The following is a 12,194-nucleotide window of genomic DNA, read 5'->3' as shown; positions in this document are numbered from 1 at the left end:
GCCACCATGTTATGGGCATTTTGGTAATTTCGATGGCAATTTGGATTAACTTGAAGCATAAATATCTGAGCTCCAGCAGTTTCTCCTTCTTCTTCTTCTTCCTCCCATTTCACGTTCCTTTTATGCTCTATGGAAGCTTGCTTTGCAACTTCCATAACTCTCTCTCTCTCTCTCTCTCTCTCTCTCTCTCTCTAGCTCTAATTTTTATGCTTTTGTGCACTTTTTCATAAAACCTTTGTGCTCTTTCACTCTCTCACTTTAAAACCCTTAAAAAGTCTTACTTCCATACTTCCTCTCACTAGCTGAAAGTTTAGAGAGAGAAAGAGGGATTTTCCATGATAGCTTAAGTATTCTTGAGAAAGAATTCAACTACAAATCCACCAAGGTGAATAATGAATGAAGATTGATTTTAGGTTGTTGATAATGGCTAGTAATTGGAGTTGTGAGTTGTTTTATTGTTAAGGTTTGTTTATTTATTTCTAGTGATACTAGAGTAAAGAGAATAGATAGTTAATCAAAAGGTAATTGGAAGTTAGTTAGGAATAACAAGTAAAGCTTGATTTAAGAAATAGCTTTTAGAAATGTATTTATGTAAATTAGGTTGGTAGTGATGTTGTGTGTGTGATAGGTTCCAACGAGGCCTCACATGTCCGTTTGAAGCAATAATCAAAGTTAGAATTGATTAAAGAATCAACAAGATCGATGAGTGAACTTGCATTTCAAAATTGTTTTGGGAATGTGAATGTATTTGCACAAAACATTTAAATGATTTTAACCAACTTTTCTTTAAAAATGTGTGCCGGGGAATAAGCCCTTGATAAAATGTTTTGATGTTGCTAAAATGTGAAATGTGCAAAAGGATGAATCCATGTGCTCCTATATTATGTTGGTATGTATATATATATATATATATATATATGAATATATGTTGTGCATTGATGAATAATGTTGTGTGATGATATTGACCCAGCTATGTGAGAGTAGGGAGTGAGCATAAGCCGATAATGATGATGACCCGGCTATGTGCGAGTAGGGAGTGCGCATAAGCCGATGATGATGATGACTTGGCTATGACGATGAATGAAGTGGGGTGGTGTACTTGTTGATATATGTTTATATATGTATATGTGATAGCAAGTTTATGATTATAATATGTGATTGTTTTGAATGTTGATAACTTGATTATTGTCAATGTGTTCACTTTGATGTGCAATATGGTAGGGATGGATTTTGTGGCATGTGAAAACCCCTTATTTGTCATTTACCCTGAATCTCGCTGTAGCGATAAACTCTAAGGTGGTGGGGGCATAAACCAGCCCTGTTTCTTGCTGCAGCGAGATTCAATCTTGTTGCAACAAGGAAATTTCACTATAGCGAAAATAAATCTCGTTGCAGCGAGGAACTCTAGGGTTTTAATGCAGTGCTTTCACTTTGATAAAGATTTTGACTACCTTCCCGTCAGAACTAAGAAAAGTGTAAACATAAACGTTGTAGCCCTGCCTCTTAGCTTTCTAATGGTCTAAAAATCAGGTTAATTAGACTCCTGTACCGGGAGATATGCTAGAAAAACTGAAATACATGCAAACTAATACTATTTCTCACTGCAGCAAGAAACTTTCTATTTTAGCTGCATGAATCTTGCTGCAGCGAGAATGAACTTCACTGTAGCGAGAAACTTGCTGCCATGCTTGCTACCTTGCTTGATTTTGACATATTTTTCACCCATTTAACTTCGTGGATTGATCTTGGGTTTTTACAACACTATGAGGTTATTATTGAAAGTTTGAAATGAGGGGTTTTTAGTAAGAAACTAAATCAATTGCATTGTTTTTGAAACAAGTGCATCATGATTTCCAAATTCTTCCTATTGATTGCTTGTTCCCTTCTTATGTTCACTCACTAAGTTTTATACTCACATTTTTAAACTTCATGTTTTCAGATTTAGAGGCAGTTGGGACCTTGATTGAGTTGTCCATGTATACTCGCCTTCTTGGTAGGTACTATGGCATCTCAGTAGCTGTTCCTTCACCCACGATCACTCTACTGATGGTCAAGAGTCTTATTCTTGTGTACATGTATAAGTAATGAAGACCACTAAGATTCATGTTAAAAATCAAATATGTATATTTGATTACTGTTGCCACTATAAGGTGGCAAATGAGTGATACTATGTTAGCATAATATAAATGTGAATATTGGATTGCTATAAAACATTACTGAAATATTTATAATTGAGAGTTGCAATATGTGGTTTTAGAATGATGATCGGGTTTGCATAAAAAGGTTAGCTTAGGCTTAGTGGGCTATCCCATTGGGCCCATGCGCCGATCATGGCTTGATATTTGGGCTATGACATACATCTTGGGAATTGTATGAGAAAAACAAGAAACTTGAAAATTATCTCTTATGACCCAAAAATCGAAAGAACATTTCGAAGACTTAGAAAGAAAAATTTACAAGGTTCCACTTCTTTTAAAACAATGGCTAAACAACAGGGAGAGTGACAAGTCCAAGAGAGAGTAATGGAAGAAAATCGCTCGTTAAGAGATTATGTTGTTCCGTTGGTACAAGGTATTCCATCAAGCATTAGAAGGTCAACCATTCAAGTACATAATTTTGAGATAAAGTTGGCCATTATCACTATGATTCAGACATCAGTTCAATTTGGAGATCTTTTAAATGATGATCTGAATGTGCATATTTTAAACTTCCTTAAAAATATGTTATACATTTAAGCATAACAGAGTCACAGATGATGCAATCCACTTGAGGCTATTCCCTCTCTCATTGTCAGACAAGGCGAAGATGTGGTTGAACTCATTTCGCATTGGATCATTTACAACGTGAAATTAGCTTGCCCAGAAATTCATTGCCAAATTTTTTCCTCAGCAAAGATAGCGAAGATGAGGAACGATAATACTTCGTGTACAGAGTTTGATGGTGAGTCGTTATACAAAGCCTGGGAGAGATACAATAACCTACGTAGGTGTTGTCCTCATCATGGCTTTTCAAAATGGATCCAAGTACAAACATTTTATAATAGATTGAGTGGTCAGGTACGAACCACCATTTATGTTGCTGCTGAAGGAGCTCCCATGGTGAAGTCTATTGCTGACGCATATGACTTATTGGAAGAAATGGCATAAAAAACTACCAATGACCATTGAAACGATCTACGCATAGGAAAGTAGCTGGAGTTCTCGAAGTAGATGCCATCACAGCATTAACCACACAAAGTAGCTATTTTAATTAAAAAAATTGATTCTTTTGGTACCAATCTCGTTCAAAGTCTTTTTATAATGTGTGAATATTAGAAAGATGGACACAATAACTGTTCTGTTTGTTGAGAACAAATAGCAACATAATCTCTTCTCTAATGCCTATAATCTTGAATGGAGGAACTATCCAAACTTCTCATGGGGAAATAATCAAAGAGCATTAGTTTCAAGGCCAAACATTCCACTAGTTTTCAATAGCAATCGAAAGCCCCTATTTTGGATAAGAAACCATTAATGGAGGAGTTGCTAATGCAATACCTGGCCAAGATAAATTCCTTCATTCATAGTCAAGCAACTTTGTTGAGAAACCTTAAGATGCAAGTTGGACAATTGGCAAGCTTAATAAACAATAGAGCTCAACGGATTTTGCTTAATGACACAAAGGCAAATTTGATGAGGGAAGACAATGAGTAAGTTAAGGCCATTACCTTAAAAAGTGGTAAAGAGATTAAAGGTAAAACTCAACAAGTTGAATAAGTTGACAAAAAAACCCAGAATGAAACACAGATAATAAGTCCTGACAATTGAAATGAGCAAAAAGAAGCTAAAGTCACACTACCACCACCTTTTCCTCAACGATTCAAAAAGTAATAGAAAGAAAGTAAATTTCAGAAGTTTATGGAGGTGCTCAAAAAGCTTGACATCAACATCCCATTTGCGAAAGCTTTAAAGCAGATGCTTTCATATGTTAAGTTTCTGAAGGATATGCTATTGAAGAAAAAATGATTGGATGAGTTCGAGACAGTGGCAGTCACTGAGGAGTGCATTGCAATCATACAAAACAAGCTTTCGCCTAAACTCAAGGATCTCAGCAGTCTTACAATTCTGTGCACTATAGGTGAGTTATATTTCACCAAGGCTTTAAGTGATTTGGGAGCTAGTATCAACTTGATGTTGCTATCTATTTACAAGAAATTGGATTTGAGGGAGATTAAAACTTGAAATGGAAGAACTTTTCGCTAAAAGTTTTTAAAGCTTTTCTTGGAAAAAGAAATTATTTGAATGCTTTAAAAACAAGTTTTAGCAAAGAATAATCAATTTTTGGAAGTGATGTATTGATTCCTTGAAAGATAGAAAGCTAAATTTCTTATTTACAATAGAAAGGAATCAACTTGTCAACGAGCAAACCATTGATTCTCACAAAATAGAAAGCTATTAGACCAAAAAAATCGAACACTCAAGAAGCGAAAAGTCGATTCCTATAAAGGCAGAAGTATAAGAGATAAGCATCGGACGGCAAGAATCAACTTCTCAAGCCTCAAATGATCAATTCCTTTAGGCAAAGTGGCAAAAGGTTGGAAACGTTTTGAAAAAGCCAAATGAGAGATGGAAGCTTGTTGAAGAAGTTAAAGGGGACATTGAGCGGGAGAACAAAAGTTTGAAATTTCAAAACAACACTTAAGAACTCTAAATAATTGACTTGTCAAGAAAGGAATGTTCGATTCCTACGAAACAGAATGTCTCAACCTTGAAGCGTGACAAAAAGAATCGACTTCTCAAGCCTCTAATGATCAATTCCTTTAAGCAAAGTGGAAAAAGGTTGGAAACATTTTGAAGAAGCCAAAGGAAAGATGGAAGCTTGTTGAAGTAAAAGGGAAATTGAGCAAGAAAACCAAAGTTTGAAATTTCAAAACAGCGCTTAAAAACTATAAAGAATCGACTTGTCAAGAAAGGAATGTTCGATTCGTACGAAACAAAATGTCTCAACCTTGAAGCAAGACGAAAAAAATCGACTTCTTGATGGACGAATGATCAATTCTTGAAGAATAGAAAGCATTAGGCTTAAAGTTAAGGCATGAAGAATCAATTTCTCATTATGCAATGTTCAATTCTTGAGGATTGACAGACTTAAGTCAAGTGGTTCCAACAGTTTAAATTTTTGAAATCCCATTTCTCTCTAACAGTCAAATTTTGTGAGAAGCTACGTGTATATATATATCTCCAAGAGCTCCATTTCAAGAAGAGAAAGAACTAAAAAAGAAGAGGAAAGTAAAGCTTCATTTCTCAAAATCATATCTCTTTCACTTTGCAAATCCTTTAAAAACAGAGCATTAACCTAAAGCTTCATTTCCTTGATCTACACTTCATTCTCTTATACTTAAAACCTTCGATCAGCTTAGTTAGAGGCACTTCATCTTGTAATCCACTGTTATAAAGGTTATACTTCCTTGAAAAGGTAGATAGGTTATACTTGAGTCTTAAAAAGTAAGTTTGTTATACCTCACTGCAAAAAGGTAGATAAGTTGTGCTTTAACAAGTGAAAAGGCAATGATATGTGAAAGGTTATACGTTAACGTTGAAAAGGCAATGATTGTAAAGGTTATGCCTAAACCCAGTTGATAAAAGTAGTAGTTCTAGTGTATTCAAACTTCTTGTGATATCAAAAAAGAAGACATAGGCATCATCAAGTCTGAACCTTTATAAAAATCAAGACTAAGTATTTTTTTATCTTCATTTCTCCTTTTATGTACTGTGATTATCTTTGCTTGTTTCTACTTTCTTGATTGATGCTTAAAGTTTAAACTTTAACAGGTTCTTGAGGGAAAGGTAAAAGCTTTAGCTTGAAAATTCAATTCACTTCCCTTCTTGGGCATATTTCACAAACTTCTTTATCTAACAATTACCATACAAACACCTCAACTTTGTAGGGAGCATACCATAACCAAATCTTTTCCATAGTTCACTATTTTCACAATGAGAATTTAATGTGAGTTTGCAAAAAGATTTAAAGGAGTATATGCCACTAGATGTAGCCTTCCAAATAACCCTATATGAAATACCCCAAACTTTGATATGGTGATAAATAAAGTTGATCGAATGCAAATTGAGGTCAATTAAAATGTTTAGAAGTGATAAAAGACGAAAGGAGTAGTTTAGGATAAAATATTTCGCAAGTGAGAAAATAATAATAAAATAATAATAATTTTATCGGAGGAGAATTTGTGAGATAAAAGGCGATTTGGAAGTCAAGTGAGGCATAATAAGGTATTTTGGGTACCAAGGAGACAAGATAAAAATTTTAGAATAAAATAATATTAAAATATTAATATTTAGCGGGATGTCGAAGTCAATCAAGAAGAAAGATCATATGGTTGATCCAAGTGGGGGAGAAGATGACAAGTCCGACTCTATAAAAATAATTTTCATGACATACATGTGATGGATAGCATGTTTGCATGCTAAGAGAGTATCCAAAAATTTACAAAAGTCGGTATTGTACTTAGAGATACAATGAAGTTGAGTTAAACCTCGAACTAGATCAAATAGAGAATTCATGATGAAATTAAGAATTTTAAAGTCCCAGAATGGTTAATATGGTAATTCGGAGTTTGAGGTCCGATTTGGAGTCAATTCGAAAAATTGACCGGTTAGGGGTAAAATGGTCATTTGCCACTAGGGGACAAAATGAGAATTCTTAGAAAAGATTTTTGACCCCATTTGACTTATTGGAGTAATATTTGAAGTTTAGAAGTGAAAAATTTTAATTTCGGTATAATTTGGAGTAAAAGGGTAAAATGGTAATTTTGCCATTCGAAATCGAAAATTTAATTTTTGAAAGGATTTTGATCAAATTTAATTATTTAGAGTGTGAAATGAGTATGAGGAGTGAAAATTATGCATTATGGCAAATTTTCAATTTTTGGGGTAAAAATGTAATTTTTGAAAAGTTCGGGGGCAAAAGTGTAATTTTGAAAAATTTGCTCCACCAAAACTTTGGAAAAATCTGGAAATTTCACTTAAGACTTGGATAAGTCAAAGGGAATGCATGGTGGAAAAAGTAGGACAAGTGGATGGCTAGAAAAAAAATGAATTAATAAAATATTTAAAATATGAATAAAATAATATTATTTCATTAAACAATAAAAAGGCATAAAAAAAATCAGCCCACCCATTCTTCTTCTTCAACATTCGGCCAAGCAAGAAACAAGAGAGAGAAAGGAGAAAATAAAACCCTAGCCAAGAAATTTAAAGGGAAAATAGGTAGAAATTCAAAAATCAAGTGAAAAAAGGTAACATTTCTTAAATTTGTCTTCTGCTTTACCTTTCCCATGCATTTTCCATCATTTTCCATGGTTGAATCATGTGATTTGAGGATGATTTCAATTCTGGTCATATGGGTTTAGAGAGAGAAAGTTGTTAGATAAATTTGATTTTGAGCTATGTTAGTGTTTAGTGTTAGTGTAGCATGTTTATGAGTAAAACAATAAGAAAAATATTTATCTTCTCCATGAATTTCCCTAGGCCGGATCTAGCCAATGGTATGTGAGGATGAGGTTGACTTTATTTTAAGAGAATTGGGTGGAAAAATGATGAATTATGAGGTTGGAAATTAAATGGGAATTTTCAGTGCAATAAATTGAAATTTTTACCCACTAGGGGTAAAAGCGTAATTTATAGTCCGAACTGATAAATTGGACCAAATTCAAAGTCATTGAGGTATTGTGGATATAATTGGATAATTGAAATTGAAATAGATGGAATTGGAGTCGAATTGGGGATTTTAGGACTTTACACCGTGTATAGGCGAGTTAGGTCGGACACCGCAATTAAGCGATTGTTTAAACATTTCAAATCCTATCTAGTGCATATGCATGGATAAGAGCCTAAAATAATTTATGATAAATTGACACAATTTATTGAATTTTGTGTCAAAGATTATGGATAGGTGGTGAGTCAATTGTTTCGGGTAAGAGACTGCACCCGAGGGCGGAAGATAGGAGTATTTCTACTCCTAATACTGTGAGTAAACTTATTATCGTCTTAATTATCTAGAGTAGTTTTATACAATTGTGTGATTTTATAAAAAATGAGTTTAAATGGTAAATTGCTATGTTTTAAGAGAAATTGTGATTTTATAAAATGATTTTATAAATTTTCTGGAAAATCGAATATTGGTTTTGAAAATAGAGTAATTGGAGACTGCCTGCTTGTGTTGTAAATTTATGGTTTTAAATTGAATGGCTTATGACAATATATGAGCATGAATGGCTAAACTAATTTTGGTGTCAGAATTATTTGTATTGTGTATTCAGCCTTGAGAGGCTAGATTGCGATAAATTGCCATGTCATGCTAGAATGAATTTTATTGATTGGTGGATTATATATTAGTTATTTACTGCAGAGGGGGCTCCGTGGACCAGCCTATTAGAGGGGCACGGTAAACTCCATTATATTATTACCTCGAACGGAGAGGCGCGTAGGGTATCTCCTGGGGTAAAGCTTAGGGTTCACTTCACGCTAAACCACCACGTGAAGGGGAACTCAGCCAACGCCAAGGAACAGCTGTATTTTTCTCAAACTAAAAATATATTTTAAGTGTATATGAAATTTTAATAGCCTTGGCGGACTCAGTTGGATGCCTTGCGCAAGGTATCACTGAGTATGAGTTTTGGCACGAGCCAAAGTTTTAAGAAATTCATAAGCCAAGTTGATTTCTCGATTTATATGGATTGATTTTATTTCATTGAAATGAACTGAAAGGTAATGAAATTACAGTATGATGACTTATTTTAATTGTCTCCATTTACTCGGCTTTAGATACTTTAGATGGTATCTGTTTACTCACTGGGATTATAAAATCTCACCCCTTCTTCCTATACATTTTTCAGGCTCAGGACAGTTTGTAGATAGTCGAGTAGGACGAGAACTAAGCTCGGAACTGCATTATAGAAAGTAAGAGTTCACAGTCTTACATCCTCTTGGTCAATTGGAGCCCACGTGTCATTGCAGATCAAAACATATATTTTGGTTATCTGTATTTCTATTCATACAATTTTTACTTTACTTTCATGTGCGAAAAATTATTTACGAATATTTCTATAAAAATTTATTTTATGAGAAAATAGAATATTTTATTTATTATTTTTGAATAGTATTAGTTGTCAACAATTTGCTTTCAAATGAACGTTTTAGATACTTAATTTGTTTTTAAATCATTAAATATATATTTTCTGCTTACCTACTACATTTTTAGCAAGTTTTGAGATTTTTGACGAAAAATTACGAAAATACCCCTATGAGCCAGAAAATAATATTTTATTGTTCTTATTTGAAAATGACTTATGATTTTTTTTGAAATGCGAGATTTAATAACTGTTGCTCACCGGGGAGATGCGAAAGTTGATGCTAAGCCTTGCGGGGTTTCAATCGGCATTCGGGGTGAAGAATGTCTGTCGAAGCCTCGCTGCGGTTGTCACGGACCCGATGGGGAGTTCCGGGTCGTGACAATATAATTCAAACCGTCACTGAAAATGTGCCCTTGAAGATAGCTCCATAATCTAGTCCACTATTGGAATTCCCAACCAAATAATTGATATCTTAACTTAATTTTCCATTTACAGCCACTATTAATCCATACCTCATGGTCACATAGTCTGCCTTCTTTGTTCAATGTCAAGGTGAACAGTCTTGGAAATTCCTATTGGAGAATCATATCCTCTAGCCACGCATCATGCTAGAATGAAACAGCTTTGCCACACTTACTCTCATATTAGTTAAAACTTGCAAAAAGAATTTATTAGTAGGCATTATAAGAGATATGATATTTTTCTAAGTGTTTAAGCATTTACAAGTAACCATAGCTTTAGGTAACAAGGCACGTGGATCGTAGTCTTTTTTTTTCTTGAAAGTTGATCATAGTCGTTCTTTACTGTCATGATTTTTCTCAATAAACTATCTAGTTTATTCCCATATCTCTACAACCATTTAGTTAGCAAATGCTTTTATTTTTTATTTCAAGATTATTTAAACCAAGCCTTCCTTCTTCTTTGTAGTTACATACACCATCTCATTTAACATGGTGCACACCTCCATTCGTCCAAATCATCCTTAATATCTTGAGGCATCCTAAACAAAGACATAAAGAAAATAGACAAATTGCTAAGCACTAATTTCAACAAGGTAACTTAGGCTCTGCATGATAACCACTTATAACTTTCACCCATTCAATTTAGCCTCAAAACGTTCCACGACAAGCTTCCAAATTTTCAAGTACGCTTGATTGGCCCTAGTGGTAAACCCAAATAAATAGATGGTAAAGCATCTAGCTTACAATGTATTTTAGTAGCCCACATTATCAATACCTCTACATTAATCCTAACACCAAAAAGACTACTTTTCTGAAAGTTATCTTGAACCGTAACACAATTTGAAAACATCATAATACTCTCTTCATATTCAACAAAACTTCCAAGTTAGGTTAACAAAAAAGTAGGGTATCATTAGCAAATTGTAGGTGAGACACTTGCAAACCCCGACCATCAATTAAGATGCCACTGCATATATTTTCTTCTAAGGCTTTTCCCATCAACAATTGAAAACCTTTATTACCATATTAAGTAGGAATGAAGATAAAGGACACCCTTACCGCAATCTCTTTTGCATTTTTATTGGTTTGGTTAGTGACCCATTTATAAGTATGTTAATTGAGGTAGTCGATAAATAATCCATTTCTGCCACCTCTTTTCAAAGCCCATCTTTTTCATTATCAATTCGAGAAACCCCCAACACACTGTCATAAGCTTTCTTAAAATCTACCTTTAAGAATAGCACCCCACTATGAATCTTGTGTAGTAAATCCACCATCTCATTAGCTAGCAACGTTGAGTCTAATAGTTGTCGCCCTAGTATAAAAGGCAAATTGGTTCTCCCCTATAACCTCACTTATCACTTTCTTGAGTCAATTTGCTAGAACCTTAGCGATTATTTTATACACCAACCCACTAGACTAATTAGGCGTTATTCCCAAACAGCACTTGGATTTTTAGTCTTTGGATCAATGTTATGAAGCTTTCATTGACACCATACACTAACTTTCCTACATTGTAAAAATTAATAATAAATTTCATTACCTCATCCTTCACCATTATCCTTAGAAATTTGAAGAAGTTTAAATTAAAACCATCTGAACCAAGTGCCTTGTTCTTATCGCAGTCTTTGATAACCCTCCTAAATGTTGATAGCAGAATTCAAATTATTAAAATAGTAATTTATTTATATACTATTAATTTGTAACTTAGTAATATATTATATATTGATAAACTGTTAATATTTTCTTAATAGTTTACCATTTTCCACGTATTAAAGTCTTAAAAGGAAAAAGATTACGATTTATGAAAATGAAAAAGAAATTTTTTTTCTCAAAATAATGTTATATTAACCATAAAACAAGTAAAATGTTAATAATTTTTAAAAGAATTATTAAATAAATTAAAAAATTTTGGTTAAATTGATCATTTAACAGGTTTTTTTTTTATAATTGGGAGAAGGGAAATTCAAATACTACTCTTTTAGGCAAGAGGATCATGCATCAACCAATGAGCCAAATACTCGGATGCAATCAATCATTTAACAGTTAAGTTAATTAAGAGAGGAAATTCGATCTGTTTGATTAAGAATCTAGGGAAAGTCAGTTAATTGGATTTTCTAACCAAATTAATGTACTTAACGAGTTGCTCACCCTTAGTATTCCTTTTATTTAACGGGAAAGTAAATGTTTAAATTTTTTCTCAAAATAAAATATATTAATCATAAAAAAGATATAATATCAAGATTTTTTTCAAAATAAACAATTAAATAAATTTAAAAATAAAAAAATTGATTAAATCAATTAAAACTAAATGATTAACTCGATAAATGATTAAATCGATCAAGTGCAAAATTTAATGGGGTTAAATTTTAACACATAACATAGACCATTAAGTCAACAATGAGAACTCTAAGAGCTTGTTTGGCCTAACTTTTTTTTAACTTAAAAGCTATTATAAAGCTCTTATAAAAAATAATAATTTTTAAAATTAAATTAAATCTGTTGGTAAATTTACTTTTATAAGTTTTTTTTATAAATAAGTTATTTGACAAAATAATTTATCTAAGTTTTAATTTTGATTAAAATTATCGTAAAGGGTATTTAATAAA

At 33.0% G+C, this 12,194-nt stretch overlaps 1 long non-coding RNA gene across 1 annotated transcript; it reads left to right on the top strand.

Moving 5' to 3' along the window:
- Positions 1-7,115: 7,115 nt before the first annotated feature.
- On the top strand, positions 7,116-9,083 carry LOC148760926 (uncharacterized). The gene is made up of 3 exons (XR_016028166.1): positions 7,116-7,288; positions 7,934-8,018; positions 8,888-9,083. It is a non-coding gene; the product is annotated as an uncharacterized LOC148760926 (long non-coding RNA).
- Positions 9,084-12,194: the final 3,111 nt, after the last annotated feature.

The sequence above is a fragment of the Theobroma cacao genome, chromosome 9 (genome assembly GCF_053813885.1).
Source record: "Theobroma cacao isolate CCN51 chromosome 9, ASM5381388v1, whole genome shotgun sequence".
Taxonomy (NCBI): Eukaryota; Viridiplantae; Streptophyta; class Magnoliopsida; order Malvales; family Malvaceae; genus Theobroma; species Theobroma cacao.
Note: the sequence above shows the minus strand (reverse complement) of the source record. Positions and strands in the feature narration are given on the sequence as shown.